We start from the raw sequence: 12,686 nt of genomic DNA on the forward strand, positions 1-12,686 counted from the left end.
TCCCATATATATATATATATATATATATATATATATATATAGTGGTCCAAAAGTAGGTATACAGTACCGTACTGCATTTTATATCATCTTCTTATTGTTATGCATCAGTTGGACTAAGTTTCTTTATTATTTATTCGTAATGTGTTTTACTTACATCATAAGCTCGGAAGAGCCGAAGAAAATACACCCATAAACTAGAATGTTATACTTAATCAATGCACAGGTGTATACCTACTTTTGGGCCATCCTGTATATATGACCACTACAAGCAAAATAATCATAAGTGTTACGGTAATTAAACTGTGAAACACAAAACAATTATTTCTGAGAATGAGATATAACCGATAAATTAATTTATCTTTAAAATTCCTTTTTCTTTTTTTCATGTTGGGTTGTCAATACAGTCTGTAGCAACAGACAAAATTTCTACCGTTATAAGCACTGCCTATGGCAAATAAGAACGGAGACAGAGATTTAATTTACTTTTTTTTTTTTTTTTTGGTGAGGGAAGACAGGGGATACAGAGTGAGTTCTAAAAGCCTCTTGCAAATTCGATAATAAACAGAAATTCCTTTTACAGAGAAACGAGATGTACGTACGTATAATCTCCCCAATGTTTATTATACTTTTGTCGAAAAAGGTATAATACTCCACTGTATTCAACTCTACCTTCCTCATTGCCCTTGTCCTTATGTTGATAGTTACATATATGTTAAGAGCTTATTCCCTTCATTTATAAAGACATGACTTAACAAGGAACCCTCCAATTATATCCGAAACTGTTCTTCAGCCCCAAGCGAACGGCATCGTCGAAAGAACTTTATTTTTTCTTCTGTGCAGAATAATTGAGTCAATAAAGGGCGAGAGAGGAATGGAAAACGATAGACATTTTTCTCTTCTTCGATCGTCAGTTTTTCCTTAACTGTACGAAAATAAAGTGAAGTTACGCAGCAAACGGGATTTTTTTTGGGGGGGCGGTTTCAAAAATCCCTTCTTCGTTTCTTTGATTGAGGGAAAAAAATTTTCCCTCTCGATCATCCAATTCCATCATGCACTTACGGTCGTAGCCTTTATTTCTTTATAACCTTACTCTACAAACTTGACGAGACACTTCTTTTTTATTGTTTTTTTTTTATTTTGTTAGTTCCATCTACCATTGTGTATTGATTGCCAGACAGACGGAATGAGGGTGCCCGAAAACTTTGTTCTCTTAAAAGATATCTTGCTCTGGTGCGCGGTCTTTTCTTTCTTTCTTTTTTTTAATACTCTCCAACAGTAGCTGAACTCACTCAACCCACGAATCAAACAGACCATTACTACGATTTCAGTGGACAAAAATGTCGAACGGATTTTGGCACGAAATCCTCCACAATGAAGTTAGTTCTCTGTTCCTATTTCTTCGTCTTCGTTGACCTTTTTCAGTTGTCTTATTTTTCTTCCAAACGCTTTGTCCATCCACCCTTCGGACTACAATCTTCTTTTGTCTCTGAAACTTAACGAAAAGCCTTCTATGCTACAGAGGGACAGTCACTCATCCTTAATACGGCTTCCCCATCCGACGCGATTTTTTTTCTTATGCGTAAGCAAAAGTTAAGAATACCGATACTAGTTAACAAATGTTATGTCTGGAGGGTATAAGGGAATAATAACCAACAACGTCCATTTTAGCAAAGTTTCAGGAATTCAGCTTTAACTTTCACGTACTTGAAACATTAAAATGAATGCTAACTTCAGGTGCATAGTATTATTTTAAAGGAAATCCCTTGCACCCTAGTCAGCCGCTTTAAGCAGTTGTGAGAAATAGTATTAACAAATGAAGACATTAAATAATGACTAAATTATAAATTAGAGTTCGTTTTTATTCTCCATGACTAGTTTTTAAAATGTTCTTCAAAGTTTTAAGAATCTCAACTGTTAGGAAACTAATTAGTCATATGCTACTGGCGTACGCATAATTCCTTTTCGGAGAAGGCTGGAATTGTAAAGTGCATAGTACATGGTAAGTTAAACTTGATTAAATCTTTCACACGTTCTTGATTTCGGTGATTTTGGTGACTTATGAAGATGATTAAGTCAACTCTGACCTCGTTTACTTCTTCAAGTTGCCTCAGAATCCCATTTGAAAGAAACTGGATAAATTGCCAACACTCACGATCGAACCCGGGCACCTAGTTGAGGTAGACGCCTTACCGACTACGCTCCCGCGGAACTCAGACATACAATACAACAAAAATGTATGTACTATGTATGTCTGTACGTTCCAACTAACTCTAAAACGTCTAAAGCAATTTGAACCGAACTTAGTACATGTAATGGTTACAATCTTAAAAAAAAAAAATAAAAAAAGATCTGTGGAGACCTGAGGAAACAAGACACTCCTAGGAAGGGCTGAGAGAGTTTTAGCAACCCAGGAAAGGGAAGGAACCAATTTCGCGCCAAAACTTAAATGTTTTAAGCCTGGGAGGTTCGCAACCAAACGTGCACCGATGATGTTGTGGTTGCATTCTTGTAAGGGACACTTGAAAGCTCCATTGACAGTTGTTTGTGATCGCATCACGGTAAAATGGCTGAACAGTTTGAAATGAATTTTGCAATATTGTTAGCACCCAGCTTGAGATAGGCTTTTATCGTGTTACGTTGATTAAAGGGAGGCAGGCAGTTCAAAATTAAAAAAAAAAAAATGAGTATAGTATGGGTTTATTGAAACGCTCATCTTAAGGGCGAAGGGGAATCAAATAATTTCTATAAATCTATTCTCGGAAATTTCAGCTAGTATACAATACAGTATAATAACTTGTCCTTGGTTTGATCAGGCTTGAAAAATCAAAAACTGATTTGGAATCTGATATGTTCGAAATGTGGTGTTGGAGGAAGATGGGGAAGATAAAATGGACAGAAAGAGTAGTAAACGAAGACGTTTTAAAATGAATAGGAGAGAAGAGGACCTACCATCCTTCGTAGAAAAGCCAATTGGTTTGGACACATCTTGCGAAGAAATTGTCTTCTTCATACCGCCATAGAAGGAAAGCGAGAAATAATAATAAGAAAAACACAGCTGATCGATTATTTAAAGAATAGAAGAAAATATTGAGAGTTAAAAAAGGAAGCTGAAAATCGAGAAACATGGAAGAAACACTTCCAAGCCCAAACTGAAAATTAAGAAGAAAAGAAAAAAAGGAAAACCTCATTAGTCCCAAGACCTTCCAAAAAGGTAGAATACTTAATAATAATAATAATAATAATAATAATAATAATAATAATAATAATAATAATAATAATAATAATAATAATAATAATAATAATAATAATAATAATAATGACTACACATCACGAAACTGAAAGTTCGATATTTGACCATTTGCAGGACTTCCCGTACTTCTGCGCTACTTGTTGTTATAAATATGTAAAAGTACTTCCTATGTTAGAAGCAAAAGATTCATGAAAGATTAATAACATTGTTTATACAAAAGAGACAAATAAAACTGACATAATTATTTTATACATATGAAACACACTTAATGCTATTGAATACATCTGTCATCTTTATTTTTAGCTCATTGATGTATATGGGAAATTATTTTTCCTGAATATTTGAAATTATTTTTCCTGAATATCTGAAATCAGCTTGAATTTTACTGACTTTTTAAATCTATTTAATGATCCGTGCTTCATAACAATTGTTTTTTTTCTTATAAGTATATAGCTTTAATAATTTAATATTAACTTTAATTTTAACTCAAATTTAACTTAATTAATATTAAATTTAATGATAACTAAATTTAATTTAACTCAAGTTTAACTTAAATAATATTAAATTTAATTATGATTAAATTTATTTATAATTAAATTAATTTAACTCAAATTTATCTTAATTAATATTAAATTTATATATAATGTAAATTCATTTCAATAAAGCAAGGTACAGTTGCCTAGACTTGGAAAATAGATCAGTAAAATCACTTATATAATTAAAATTACAGTTCATTTGAAAGAAAAGAAGAAAATAATTAACCTTATAAATCAGTGAGCTAAAAGAATTGCAGATATCGAAGTGCGCAACGAAGTTAAATAGTCAGCAAACATATATAATAAATAGAGCCTTACTTATGTACAGTAGTATAACAATATAGAGGCGGATTTAGGCATCCCTAGGCTTTTTTTTTTTTTTTGACAGAAGGCCACTAGTCACTTGACTGAGCATGTTCACTCATCCGTCAGATGTAGTGGACATTGAGTCAGTAGTTTAGTATATGACGTCACGCAACACTTTCTGACTGCACTGTTGAGTGTGGGCTATAAAGTCATTTCGACAAAAGTTAGGTTTGTTATTTTAGATAAATACAGTAATATTTTTTTTTTTAAAAAAAAAAGAAATGTTCCACATATTTTTTTCCTTTTGTGGCTCCTCTGAGTTTAGCGTCTCTAAGTAGTTTGCCTTGTTTCACTAGTCGAAAATCTGATCCTGTGGCAATAACACGAATGATAACTCATCTACAATAACTGCTTACCATATGACAATATTAATAGTAGCAGTACCTCATGAAGTCATGTACTACCCCATGACCAACCATTCATTTCTTTAGTGTATGCAGTAATTCTGATTTGACTTCAAAAACTGGATTTATTTAAAACTTAAAACAGCTAAAATAATTTCGTAGGAAGCCGATACCCGGACTCAAGAGGAACGGAAATGGGGAATAGCGGAAATTTCATAACGATGAACTACATAACTTATACCGTTTACCAAACATTGTTAGTCATCAAATCTAGGAGGTTCGGGTGGGCAGGCCGTAGGTTATATTACCCATAGGTTATGTAACCAGAATGGAAGAAAGTAGAAATGCTTTCAAAGTTTTAACTGGAAGACCAATCGAAAAACGACCATTAGGAAGATCTAGGCGCAGATGGGAGAACAATATTAAGATGCATCTCGCAGAAGTAAGAATAAAAAGTAGAAACTAGATCCATTCTGCTAAGGATAGAAGTCAGTGGAGAGCTTTTGTGAACGCGGCATTGAAGCTCCGGGTTTCATAGGGCATAGAGTTAGTTAGGTAGGTAGCTGATATGCTGACCACACATTATGCGATCGAAAATACGACCATTCACATCTCTCCATAGACCGCAACGCCACCATTTATTATAGTTATGTAATTTAAAAAATCATAATTATGATTAGACATATTAAATTTAAGAAGGTGAGCGTAACAAAACAATCCATGGAAAATTAACAAATAAAGTGAGAAATTTTATGCAACAGTGATTTATATAAAACTGTCATATGACGCTTAACATTCATGTGAAACACGCTCAATATAATGCATTTTGAAGTTTGCGCTATTCCGTAATAGCAATACACTCTCCCTAATACGCTTTCGAACTCACGCACACAAAGAGAGAAGGAAAGAAAAAAAATAGCTACATACAAAGAGACACGTCTAATGTTCCTTCTTCCCCAAGCATTTCGACCGATTTCATGGTTCTGTCGTTTCTGTCCCCTCCTATCCTATCTTATCTGATGTTCACTCTTGTCTCCTAATGTTAGTTGTCTCTCGAGTCCAATTCCGCTGCCACCCTCCTCACTGTAACCCTAATTACAATAATCAAACAATTCACCCTGTCAACTTGGAATCATTGAGAGTCCTCCCTCTCCCTTTAAGTCAGTTAACGATGGAGGTCGGAAGACAGAGGGAGGAAAAGTACAAAGAAAGGATATCTGAATTCCTACTATCACTTAATTTAGTTTCAAAATTTCTTCGTTTTTTGGAAGAAATCATTCCTATGTTCTATTCACAATCCATGCGATGTAACGACATTTGAACCGTATTTATTATTGACGTATATTGTAAAATGCCTTGCGTATCTTTCTAAACGTTTCTAAATATTTTTGTTGTGTTCCTACAATCACTTTATCTATTTATAGCTTTATACTATAAAGGTAACCGAGAAAGTTCTGTCGCTTTTCCACTCATCATCTTGGAACATCGATATGTTACCTAAGACTTAACTGGAATATCAAAAGTAGTCCCCATCAGCATTGACGACCTTCTGCCAACGTTCTGGAAGGCCATGGATTCCATCGCGGTAGAACTTGCTGGGCCGAGAAGCGAAGAAGTGCGAGCGGTTCCAGGTTCGATTCCCAGTAAAGACACTTGGTCGAAAAAGTGTAAATAGGTTTTTTAAGCCAGCCATGCTGAGTGAGGTTTTACTGGGTTTTCCTCATTCACACAGGGAAATGCCGGGATGGTACCTAACATACAGGTCCCAGACCACTTCCTTCCTTCCCTTTCCTCGGATAGTGTGACCGCCGAGGGACATCATCCTTCATACGGGACAGGCTAACATGTCCATAAATGCCGAAAGCCCGGAAATCTAATTGTTAAACCTAATCCTAATCAGATTATTACAGCATTTGCTTTGAATATGTAATGGAATTAAATCTTAGATTTAACATCCCACAATTACGCCCTTAGGCTAAAGAAATGATTAATTAATGAAAGTTAAAAATTATGAAGCAATTGGCGGAATGAGAATGTGGGACGCGAACGGAACAAACTCGAGAAAACTTACGAACGTGTTCACCATAAACATGCATGGACTGGCACTAAACCAGAGACTCCTCACAGCAGAGGTTACAGCTTTAAAAAGTCATCAGGATCACAAGTATTCATTCGAGTTTCAAAATTCCTGATATGGCTACGTCAAGCGGATTTAGGCCACGTGATTATGTTGTACAGTCTCTTTTGAGCTTCCCTCTAACGTAAGCCATGTCTCATATAGCCGCGATGGTAAAAGTGGCATTACACTCCAACCCAACCCATCAACCCGTCAACCAGGATCTTTCTTCTGACTCAAAACCTGAGAAATAATTCCATTTAGTGGTGTAACACGTTTGCATTAAGGGCGCTGAATAATTATGCCATCTTTCCTTTCAGATCAATAGAGATGTTTTTTTTCTTTGATATGATTAGAATATTAATTGGTTGATTTGATTTATTTCTTCTTCAAGTCTAGAATGAATGGGCTAAGAAACAAAAGAAATGTACATGTTAAACACCTTTGGAAAATATCCGGTGCTTGACACACTAGATGTTTTTCATTTCGTGCAGCTATTATTTTACTTTACTGATACTATACCAACGAATTCCGTATCTTACTTGTTCATATTTTATCAATGAATTTACATATTTTGCTTACTCATACTTTACTAATAAATTTACGTATTTTATTTATTCATACTTTACCAATGAATTTACGTATTTTACTTATTCATACTTTACACATAATTTACGTGTTTTATTTATTCATACGCTTTACTAATGCATTTGCGTATTTTACTTATTCATACTTTATCAATGAATTTACGTATTTTAATTATTCATACACTTTACTAATGAATTTATGTATTTTACTTATTTATATAGTTTTAGTATTACTCACTATTACTCACAGGCTGATAAGTGTTTACATTATAAATAGAATTTCAGTACTTTTATTTTTTTTTCTGACAAAAATCAAACCTACAAGGCATATTTCACACAGCGGCGCAAATCTGTCTTCAACATTGGGGGTACGGGTAAGTACGTTGCTTTTTTTATTATTTTTGTTTAAGCGATCTTCAAAATATTTATGAAGTTCAAAATCAATATTGTGGAGGATCAAGGAAGCAGAGTTGTCTTCAACATTGGGAGGCGGGCAGATTTGAGGCTTATTCTGGGGGGACATCAATTTCATCTCACTTTCCTTTGTAGCAGTCGGACACAAATCATCACATTTCTCCTCAGAAAACACATTTCAAATCAGATTATAGGGATTGACAGCCCCGCCTCCCCAGTTTCAACATTGGAGAGGACATGTCCCCCTCATCCTCTCCGGGATTTGCGCCAGTGATAACATACACACATACACAAGTATCAATTGAAATGTCGGTATGTACGATCTTCGCTTGGGGTAGGGAGTAGAAAGATTTTAATAATAGTGTTTTTTTAAAAAAATGTGACTGTTGAACGACTGACAATTACAAAATGAAATAACAAAAAAAAAAAAAAAAAACGAAGTACAAAAGAAAAGGGAAGGGGAAATCCTTTCTCTCTTCTTCGTCTGAAAATTTCATGACGTCATTCCTTGCAGTTATTCCGGTCCAGTTGGGCTGTGTAAACACCATAAAATATTTTAACGACGTCTTTTGGAAAACTTCTCAATTTTAACAACCTTGTCAACAACACAGACAGCTGGACTCCGAATGGCAACTTACAATGCTGTGAGAAGGGAACGGAATGGATATCCTTCCAGTAATCTTTATAAGGATTTTAACGCCCTACTCCTTCGCTTTTCCCCTTTTATTATGTGGCTTTAAGAAGATTACCTACCACTTTTGAGGGATCCGCTACGCGATGGATATAATATACGTTTTTTTTTTTTTTTTTTTTTTAAATAATGCTGAACGGGGTCAATTCAACGATATCCTTTTCATTAATACCAATTTATAGATTTCGGCAAGTTCACATTACTTTACTCTGTATGAACGAAACTCAGACCACACGAGTACTTTTGCACTATCATATAGTATGTAATGATAATACAGTATTTCTCAATTTTCGTTCTAACACTATAATGGGATTAATTTTGTATATTTACGAGTAGATATCTGCGCAGAGGAAGATATCCACATTAATATAGCTGTTTATGTATTTATATCAGCTTTTATTTAAGATTTTGTATTTTGTGAAGTATCAACCTACGAAACAAATTTAAACTTGCATCGCAACGTGTAAGTTTGTACCCATTCACAGCAGTAAAGGAAAATATTAGTAAATATTTTTTGGATCAAAAGACCCATTATATTTTAGTCAAAAATTTTCTTGTACACTTTATATTAGAACTACATATAGGTAGCCAAACCCAAACTATCACTTAACTCACTATAATGTGCTTATTTCGTTTAAAAAAAAAAAAAAAAAAAAAAAAAACGAGAACTCGATTTAGGGGCCGTTCGAAAATTTTGTAGCCCCTGATCCAAAAACTAATTATTGGCCAAAATCGCAATCTTTTGATGCATTTTTTGGATCATTTCTAAAATTATTATTATTATTATTATTATTATTATTATTATTATTATTATTATTATTATTATTATTATTTAGTTATTGTTATTTTGTTCCCTTACACGAAATAGCAAACTTCTTTGTGTATCACAAATAAATATAATCATGAAAAGCAACATAGATATAAATAATAGCAGTTATATTCTTTGAAAGTTCTAACTTTGGCATTCTACAGATTGTTTAAACAGTTTGATTTTGAATCTACACATGAGACGAATAGTATCAAAAGCCGCCAAATCCTTTTTTTTTTTTTTTTTTTTTTTGTCAAAATCCAGTTATATATCATTTGTTATATGTTTGATCTAAACGAATGCCATGGAAACAGAATTTTGTTTAAACGCTTAATATTTCATACTAAACAACTAGTTCAAATATTGGACTGTAGGCGTGGAGCTTCACTGCACGTTTTGCGAGATTATTCGAAACTAAGCGAAATGGGTGTGGCGGATTTTGATACTAAGGCGCCTCACATATGAAGTTTTTAAATATTTTTGTTAAACTTCAAGCTAATTACTTCAAAAAACTAGAAACTAGAAACTGGAATTAAGCAATCCACGAAGTGAATCTTCTTCATTGTTGCAATGAAAACAAAATAGCTTAATTTCACACAAATGTTCATTTCTCAGTTGTACCGAAGTGCTACTCGGATACAGTTCATTTCCCATTTTTAAACGTTTTAAGGCTAACACTTAAGTTTCCTTCGTCATTTGAGCGTAGCGAAACGATTTATATTTCTGGGATATAAAACTAATATGAAAAATTAGGAGGGCAGAAAAGAGTACTATTATAAACCCCGTGTTTCAGCAAGTATTCTAGTTACCAAAAGTAATTTCGAGTCTTGGATGAGTTTTGATCGTATGTAAAATATAAAGAGAGTTGGTTCTGTCATAAAGGAAAGACAATGATACACTCTTTTCTGTTGCATAAATACCTAATTTCTGTAATAAATAATGATCATACATGCATCGTATTTTGCAATACAATTTTTCATTTGGATCACAATTCTAGAATCTTGTGTAGCAAGCTGCGATGCGATATCGCTTAAATTAAACGCTTACACACACACACACACACACACACACACACACACACACATATATATATATATATATATATATATATATATATATATATATGAATTGTAATTTTTATGTAAATTGTAGATAAAATTGCAGATGTTTGTGAATAGAAATAAAAGACTTCATTCTTCCAAGCATACTTAGTTATTGACTTCTTGTTCTTGTATTACGTAAATTGTGATTATTCCCGTTTGAGACAATCACGAAATGACGGAAATTAAAATGAGGTGGGTTGTTCCTCTTCAGGGACGCCCGCAAATTTTGTTCTAATGGGTGGGCAAATGACCAAATCCAATGCAAAGCCAAAAGCTGATTTCAATAGGGGCTAAAGACCGATTTCAAGGGGACAGAAGACCGACATACAAGCATAGTCGGAAATGCAACACGCTTTGATGCGCGCGTGCACATAATACTTAATATACTGTAAAACAGCAATTCTTTGCGCACATCTTCTTATCAACTACATAAACTTTCCTCTACTACTCCTCTTATTAACTACATCCTCTTGCGTACATCCTTTTACTAAATAAACTATGGTACTATAATATTTAATATAAATATATTAACAACTATAGTATGTGAGAACACATTAATATGTTTTAACATTTATTTCTAGCAAACAGAATATCTTTCGAATATTTAGGACAGCAAATACCCCCTTAGCACCCGCTGCAGGGCTATGTTCCTCTCATTTTTGTTACAAATAGTAATTAGTGATTATTTTTATTTATTTATTTATTTTATTTGTTTACTTTTCATTTACTCGGTTACCAAGAGTACATAAAAATATTTCACACTACTCTAATCAAATTAAGGTCTACCTCCATGCCGAGTTTGGACAAGATCCGATTATTTCTGATCTGGAACAAGATACGATATATGGTTTCTTTTTTAAGTTTACCGTTCCACGAGTATGCTCCGACGTCCCGAGGAAAGGTACGCACACGGTGTTTGTCTACTATAAAGACCAATTGGCGCGAACTGGGATCAAACTAGGACTCCCCACGCACAAGATGTAAACATTCTACCACTAAGCCACCACGGAACCTTTTTAGAAAACAGAAACAAAGGACGAAATTAGAACTATTGAGGAGCCTTCAGGAGATGGTCCCTGACGTTTCTTACCACGTGCGGAGAGAAAATGCAGCACCTACTTTGGTAGTAGTGTTACCACTCACGGTCACTCTATTTTACACCACTAAGAAGACTGCCATTATGGATGCACCAAAAGAAAGCCTTGACACGGGAGTAGTAGTAACACCGCTGCGAGTTGTCATAGACCTTCTCTTGCTGGCTTCTTTCAAGACTCTTTCAACTACTTTTCAAATCTGATTGAAACCCTGATACAGTAGTATGCTTAAACCCAAATTTTACGATGTTATCCTTTGTTTTCTCCAGTATTATTAAGGTAGAAAAACATGGAACAAACAACTATAGCATAGTTAGTACCATTGCATTTGGTAGTTATTCTCCCATACTTCCTTGTTATGTTTTCTCTCTTTCCAAGACTCTCTTTATTCCCCCCCTCGCAAAGCCATTGAGAAATATAGTTAGCAGGATAGAAAGAAGGGGGAAGAGATTTGGATTTATAAAAAGAACGCTTCTTTTTCTTTCTGCTTTCTTTCCTTCTTTTATCCGTTTCCACCACGTCCTTCCCTTTCCCCCATTGAAGAACTAAAATAAGATCTCTTCTTCCCCTTACCCTGACTATTGCTTCCTCCACCGTTACGAATCTCCCTTTCTTTTCACTTGAATATCAATCTCTCTCTCGTAACATGCGAACCACTGTCCACCGGACAAGAATTGCTTTTTCCTCCAGCCTTGCATCAGAAATATGGAAAAAAAAAAAAATAAATATAGGTTGAAAAGAACGCATTCGATCATACGCAAAGATAGCACCGTTTCTATTCAAAATATAGATGTTATAACTTATTCTGAAAGAAATATGTAATCTTCTTTTTATATTATTATTATGAATAATAATTATACTCCTGTGTAAGTATTAATACTGAGTAGATTACTCAACTTATTCTATAATGCAGTAGTTCCCAACCGGTGTGTCGCGACATACTGATGTTCACGCGTTCTCATAGGGTGTATCGTGAAATTTTAGAATTCAAAAATAATTAAGCATTTAATTATTAGTTAACATCCATTTTGAGACAAGCTGTGCTAATCAACGCCTGCAGTGGCAGCACTATATGGAGTCACTATTTCGTACAAACTTGTAGGCTTAAACTATTATAATTTATATAATCATTAATAATAAATAAATAAAAATGTGTGTCTCGATGTCGTAAATGTTTAGTCAAGAGCGTTATCAATCAAAAAAAGGTTGGAAACTACTTCTATAATGAACCGTTTTTATTTCCAGTATTATGGTTAGGTGAATTCTAAGCATTATACGTCAAATATTTTTTTTTTTTTTTAATCAGTAGTTATTCAAAGAACTCATACTTAATAGATTTATATAGTTGTCAGTGTCACTGAGTCTATCAAGCCACGG

Source organism: Thermobia domestica, chromosome 18 (genome assembly GCF_964235325.1).
Source record: "Thermobia domestica chromosome 18, izTheDome1.hap1.1, whole genome shotgun sequence".
Classification (NCBI taxonomy): domain Eukaryota; kingdom Metazoa; phylum Arthropoda; class Insecta; order Zygentoma; family Lepismatidae; genus Thermobia; species Thermobia domestica.